Source organism: Berghia stephanieae, chromosome 3 (genome assembly GCF_034508935.2).
Source record: "Berghia stephanieae isolate SIO BIC M18660-M18661 chromosome 3, UCSD_Bste_1.3, whole genome shotgun sequence".
Lineage (NCBI taxonomy): Eukaryota > Metazoa > Mollusca > Gastropoda > Nudibranchia > Aeolidiidae > Berghia > Berghia stephanieae.
This window is the reverse complement of record NC_088362.1, coordinates 97,223,429-97,230,928: the sequence shown is the minus strand read 5'-3', so window position 1 is coordinate 97,230,928 and position 7,500 is coordinate 97,223,429. Positions and strand designations below refer to the sequence as shown.

Here is a 7,500-nt window from a genome sequence, read left to right as displayed (position 1 = left end):
AAGCGCTAAAATGTGCTTATATTATCATCATCTATAATTAGAGAGTCCCAGGCTTCCTGTGAGTTTGTTTTTACATCGATTAATCAATTTATTTATCTTGATAATTGCACAAGTTTAAGTTGGGTATTCTGATAGCAGCTCAGTTGGTAGCGCACTTGCCTAATCAGAGAAAGGAACGACCTCAACACCGGAAAAATTATATTACAAAAAAAAATGAAAAAATTGAGCTATTATATAGCGTAATATCCACTAAATGTGCTCAAAGCGCTTTACAATGGGTCCCTGGTCAACAGCAACATTTAATGTAGGACGGGACATAACGCCTATTAGGCGATATTACAATTTTTCGGACAAAGTCAACGCTGTTAACGGCCAGGTCCTCATTTTACACATGAGTACGGTGACAGAATGTGAGTAGAGTCTTTTACAAGGACTCAACTATGTGCCGAGCGCGAGGCTCGAACCCAGGACCTTTCGAAAGCGAGTGGCATACCGCTAGACCACATAGCCGCACCTGACCTCGCTGTCCGCCCAGGTTGCTGAATTTGTTAGAGTTCAGGGAAATGGTAGCATAGCATCCTAACCAAAGGGTAGGAAACAAGGGACACTGTCAGTTTAACGCTACAGGAACTGGAATAAGCTCCGGCATTCTGGGCTGGTGTTGTGATACAAACAAAAGTGTTGGATCGATAAAATACTAAATTGGGTGGTATTTGTGTGTGTGTGTGTGTGTGTGTGTGTGTGTGTGTGCCTCAGTCTTATAATAATATAAGTAATAGAAAATCATAAGTGGGTTGTAAATGTCTCACAAAACTGTCTCACAAAATAGTTCACCTAGTTGATTGGCCTTGGTTAATTATTTTTTTATTTAAAGCCTCAAATCTGTGGAGGCCACGGATTGCTGAAGTTAAGAACGGTTAAGGGTGGGGAAAGAAGAGAGTGGAGAGTGGTCGGAAAGGAGAGGGGAAGGGGAAGTGAGGCTGTACTTGATCAACCCAATTGTTATTAATCGTGTCTTTATTTGTGTTCAATTGTGTCGTTATTTTCATTTTTGTATTGTTTGTTGAGTTGTTTTGTTTGTTTTGTTTCGTTTTTTTTTTGTTTTTTTTTGTTTCTTTTTATTTTATTGACGGGGGGGGGGGGGGGGGGGGAGGTGGTAGGATTTTTGTTTATTTGCTTTTTCTTGTTTTGTGTTTATTTGTGTTTTTGTTGTTGTCTTTGTTTGTTTGTTGGGTTTGTTTGTTTTTTGTTTTGTTTTGTTTTTTTGGAGGATTTTAATTTTTTTGGTTATTTTTTGTTTGGTTTTTCTTTGTTGTTGTTTTAATGTGCACCTAATTTTTTTATTTTTTTTTGTTCATGTTTTTTAACTTAATATTAAGATTCCCAGCTTGTAATTGGATATCCCTATTCCCGAATGATATTCTGGGGTCCATCTTTGCAACAACACAGAACTTATTGAAAAAGACGTCAATTATAATTCCTTCTCCGGGGAAATATATATTCTGGGCGTACCTTTAAAAAGTACTTAGATAGCGCGGGCGTTAGCCGCAGTACCGTCTCGCAAACTGAATTATATCAGGGTTAAGTTGCTTGCTTATTGTAAAAACAAGATTCCGACTGCGGGGATCAAACCTGGATCCTCGGGGTGTATATGCCATTCCTTTTAAAACTTTTTAGATTCATGACCAAAGCATAAGATTGATATCTTTTGATCCTTTCATACCTTTGATGGCACACCGACTTGATATAGATAGAATGAAGTTGACGTCACTCAGGTCTTTTGTTATTGCTTTTTGATATCCATGTTTGTGAGGAATTCTCACTAAACTGTATTAACCTGACTATAAACGTTCAAGGTTACACATCGTTTTGTGTGTTGGTCCGTGGTACTTCCGGATGGCAATACTGTGAGCTTCTTATCCAAGCGCATACTATCTATAGTTAAATAATAAGCATCCAAAAAAAAAGAGAAGAAAGAAAGAAATCGAGCCCCCAGTGAGGTTTGAACTCACGACCCCTGGTTTACAAGACCAGTGCTCTAACCACTGAGCTATAGAGGCACATGATAACGATAGCAATATTTTGTTTGTCTGTTTAAAAAAAAAAATCAAAGTATTGCCTTCTTCAAATGATACTGATCTTTTCTTAAGGTAAAGATAAGTTTGTCAACTCAACTGTAGCCAATCGTAGCCTTCATAAACTAAGAACCTGACCGTAGCCTTCGTAAACTTATGGCCCGACAGTGACCCAAAAAATGACGTCGAAAGACAAGTCTTTGGTCACAAAAGAAAACAAATCGTGAGTTGTATCCAATAATTTAACCAATAGGATTGATTGTTTCCTTGAGCTCTACTTACGACAACTCGCTGGCCGCCGCACAAACCTAAAAAAATGACGTCAAAATATAAGTCCTAGTGGATCTCAGTGTCAGGCCATAGCCATCGTTAAGTTATAGCCTGACACTAAGACCCAAAAAGACTGGCAGTTTGACGTCATTATTTGGTTTTTGCACCGCGTAGTGAGTTGTTAGTAGAGCTCATGGAAACAAGTTATTTCATTGGTTGAACTATTGAATACAACTCACGATTTGTTTTCTTTTGTGGCAAAAGACTGGCATTTTGACGTCACTTTTTGGTCAGTATCAGGCCATAACTTTACGATGGCCACGGTCCCAGTGTCAGGCTATAGATAGTTCGAAGATGACGTCACTCAGGCCTTTGTTATTGTTTTTGCCATCCGCGTTTGTGAGTTGTTCTCACTAAACAGTATTAAACTGACTATAAACGTTCATGGTTACACAGAGTTTGTGTGTTGGTCCGTTATACTTCCGGATGGCAATGTTGTGAACTCCTTGGCCAAGCGCATTCTATCTATAGATAGTTCGAAGATGACGTCACTCAGGCCTTTGTTATTGTTTTTGCCATCCGCGTTTGTGAGTTGTTCTCACTAAACGGTATTAACCAGACTATAAAAGTTCATGGTTACACAGAGTTTGTATGTTGGTCCGTTATACTTCCGGATGGCAATGTTGTGAACTCCTTGGCCAAGCGCATACTATCTATAAGTAAACGATGGCTTTGGTCAGGCTATAGATAGTATGCAGATGACGTCACTGAGGCCTTTGTTATTATTTTTGCCATCCGCGTTTGTGAGTTGTTCTCACTAAACTGTATTAACAAGACTATAAAAGTTCATGGTTACACAGAATTTGTGTGTTGGTCCGTTATACTTCCGGATGGCAATGTTGTGAACTCCTTGGCCAAGCGCATTCTATCTATAAGTTAACGATGGCTACGGCCTGACGCTGACCTAAAAATTACTTCAAAAAACAGGGCTCAAGAAAACAAACGATCCCATTGCCTGAACTAATGAATACAACTCACGAATTTTCTTTTGTGGTCATGGACTCCTCGTCTTTTGATGTAACTTTTGGTCAGTGCCAGGCTATGTGTTTACGAAGGCTCTAAAGGACTCCATTTTTTTAAAAAAACTATTTTTGATAATGATTCGCTGATAAGGATTCGACGCCGATCAAATACTTTGATGCAGCTTCAATTTGATTTGATTATCAAGGCGATAAATTACTGGTATCACAACATCAAAACCCTCTTTCATATTTACATAATCAAGTTACCAAATTTAGCGTCATGAAACAAAAATAGCTGTCACAAATGCCGTTTAACGCTTAAAACATAAAAAAAAAGAGAGAAGGAAAACTTATCTTTTATTTCTTAATGATTAATAATGTCCATTAATTGGGCAATCAAATTAGACATTCAAGTGTTTATCATCCATAATGGAATTGACATTGTGACGGTTATTATCCAATTATTCAGTTGGACCCGTTATCACGTTCAAAGGTTGACGCGACCCGGTATCACAACCATCTAGTCAGTGTGCTATGCCCGATATGTGACCCATGGTCTCGAAACGGTGTTATATCGAGGTAAACTGTAAGATTGAATCTGAACTTTAATTCTCTCCTTACCAGCTATTTTTAGAATTCCCCCCGAAAATTCACACCCTACCAGCACAAAAATATACTTTTCTTACTCAAACAAAAAAGCAACAAGTGATCTCTACAACACAGTGTTTAGTATTTATAGCTGTAATCAAATAATTTCTTTAAATTTCGTGATGTACAAGAAAAATCAGAATGAGAAAATTGTCGGTTATATTGTAACGAATGTGACGATTTTCCTATGGGTGGTAAGGAGAGGGTTAAGCATAACTTTTAATGTATAAATTTGAGTTAGTCTAAATGCCTTCATTGGTGAAAGTCGTCGTGGACAAAGTCGGTCTCTCGTAGGAGCGGGGACGTAGTCACCTCGAAACATGGGAGAGAAGTTAACAGGCTTATGTGCTTTAAGTATCAGCAAGGGAAGACACTGGGTTGCGGCAAATCGACTAAGATCTAGAACCTGCCTTACGGCTGAGATGTTTCATAAGTAGGAAACTTTCCACGTGTCCCACATGTATGTATGCATTGTGGACAAGAACATGTACCCGCAGAGCGCCTAGTCAAGCGTTGTGTTGTGATGAGGCTACCGGGCGGGTTCGGAAATGTACAACGAATTCGCTGTCTGGAATACCATCATAATATATTCGTGTGTGACCATTAGAAACTGTTGCCTTCATTGAGGAGTTTGAGTTTTGTTTGATAATCTTCGAAAAATTGTACTCTATTTCTAATCATTTTGACTCAAACTCAATATTCTGCATCCATTTCATACTGACAAAAATAAAAAAAACAGATTGACGCAGTGAGTCATATAACATGCTAAAAGCATGGCAACCCATGCGTTCTTGTTTTCAGGTCTGATCACCCAAATTATTATGAGTCCATTGCTGTAATGTGAAATGGAAAACTCTCAAATCAACGAAAAATATTATATGGTCCATAATAACAATAACAATAAATCAAGCCTTTAATAGGGAACAAAAGTCGTGACGTCACCATACCACTTTTCCGGTTTCAAACTACTTGGAAGTGTGCTGACAAACGCATTCTGCTGATTGAACAGATAAAATAAAATGAGTTACCCATATTTGATTTATTCCATAAATTATCAACATTTGTGAGGAAATGTTTTACAAACCTGAAATTATGCCGCTTTATCAAAACGAATACATTATACGTGCTACTTTGGCAGATAAAAGCCAATCTGCCAATCCATGGCAAATGACCGATCATTGTGCCCTAGGACATTTTCTAAATAATCATTCGAGTCAACGGGTGATGAAATTAGCCTTAATTTAGAAAAGGTTTACTAATTAGTCGTATATCAAATTGTAAAAAAAAAAACAGTTTTATCACGTGATTCAGTAATTCTGTGTTGATTGGCATGAATGTAATATTGGCTGCCGGAACAATTTTGGTCACCAATTTTATTTTTTTATATAGATGAATTAGTGTTGTTGTGTGATTTCAATTACCCAGTGACTTATATATATATATATATATATATATATATATATATATATATATATATATATATATATATATATATATATATATATATATATATATATATTTACTGTTCTTTGCCTACATTAGTTCTTTAGAATTTTTGGTATCGTATTGAAAATCGTCTCAATGTTAATGGATGTTTCAGGTAATCTAGGTAGTTTACTTTGAAGACACGCGGATTTAAACACAAGCGAGCATACACACATACAAATACACAGCACACACATATAGTCTACGTACCCCCTGTTTCTCTCTCTCTCTCTCTCTCTCTCTCTCTTTCTTTCTTTCTCTCTCTCTCTCTCTCTCTCTCTCTCTTTCTCTCTCTCTCTCTCTCTCTCTCTCTCTCTCTCTCTCTCTCTCTCTCTCTCTCTCTCTCTCTATCTCAGTTTCTTTCTCTCTCTTTCTTTCTATTTAGCTCCATCAATTTGTACATTCTAATCTAAGAACTCCAGAAACTCTATGGCCTCATCATTGTTGTCCAGCTTGGACATTCTGTACTCTATTCCTTAAGTCGTCCAATACTGTTTCCGATAGTAACACTGAGACACATTGTAACAAAGACGAAATACTCCTCTATCTTCTTTTCTTGGTCAACTGACAATGTTTGCCCAAACTGATGAGGGCGTGCCTGGACTGACCTCTGGCTCTCAACACCACCACTGACCATCAATGACCAAAGGTCTCGTTTTAACATTGACTTAGGATGCTAGAGTTTGGCAGTGTCCACAAACGGGTGCGTTTCATTATTTTTGTTTTAAAATGGTGTTTTGTACTTTGTCCAAATGCACGACTATTTTCATTATTTATCCTATCTTTCTATCTCTCTATCTCTCTCGCTACCATTATCTATATATCTCTCTATCTATTCATCCTTCAAATATCGATCGATTTAAATGACCCTCTTCATGGCAAAAACTCTCAAACCTGGGACTTCGCAAGAAAACTCGTCCTTCAAATATCAATCGAGTTAAATGACCCTCATCTTGGCAAAAACTCTCAAACATGGGACTTCGCAAGAAAACTCGTCCTTCGAATATCGATCGATTTAAATCGTTCGATATTTGAAGGACGAGTTTTCTGGCCAAATTTTCAAATATTATGGGTTTTTCCCGAGTACGGCAGTCTTGTGATGAACATTAAGCATGAGGATTCCGTGGAATTGTGCACAATAAACTGTTCATAGTTGTCTTTAAAGAGCTTAGAGGCGGGAGTTGTTGGCGTTATAGGGAATGAGATTAGCGGAAGAGTAGCGTCCCTTGATTGGACGTTACCCATAGTCTGTGACGTCATCGGCGGAAAAGTTATTAGAGAGAGAACGTCATGTTGGTTGTGCGCATGCGTCTATCGTCCTCGGAGCGAGGACGAGAGACGCATGCGCACAACAAACACGACGTTCTCTCTCTAATAAATTTTCCGCCGGTGACATCACAGACTATGGGTAACGACCAATCAAGGGACGCTACTCTTCCGCTAATCTCATTTCCTATATAAATGTATACTATTATCAATATTATCATTTATACTCAGTTTTAATTTTAAAAAGAGTTTGTTGTAATCACGTAATCATCTGCTTGCAACACCAACGTGAGAAGACGAAAACATTGTCTGAACATGTAGCAAGTGTAATGAATCACCCTGCTGTGACCTCTGACCTTCTTTCACCATCAAGGAACTTTGACAACGTCCCTATTCCAAATATTCATTTATCTCCTTTTATCGATTTCTCAAATTGACGGATCCATAGAACACGAGCATTCAGCCCTACCCTGAAAAAACGCGTATTTAAAATTTTGACCAAAAAATATTATCTTTAAAATACCGATCGGTTAAAATGACCCTCGTCTTGTCAAAAACTCTCAAACCTGGGACTTCAATGAGGTTCCAGGTTTGAGAGGTTTTTTTTTTTGACAAAATGAGGATCGTTTTGATTGATCCGTATTTGAAGGACGAATTTTCTGGACAAAATTTTAAATACGCGTTTTCCAGAGTAGACAGCATTGTGACCACAGGAAGTCTTTTTGACGAAATAA

The 7,500-nt window shown here is 37.9% G+C and overlaps 1 protein-coding gene and 1 non-coding gene across 2 annotated transcripts in view; one reads left to right on the top strand and one right to left on the bottom strand.

Annotated features, from left to right (window-relative positions):
* Window positions 1-7,500, top strand: part of LOC144966925 (alkaline phosphatase-like) — a 117,264-nt gene that overhangs the window by 73,068 nt on the left and 36,696 nt on the right. The gene's annotated exons all lie outside the window — the stretch shown is intronic.
* Window positions 1,988-2,060, bottom strand: Trnat-ugu (transfer RNA threonine (anticodon UGU)). The gene has a single exon. It is a non-coding gene; the product is annotated as a tRNA-Thr (tRNA).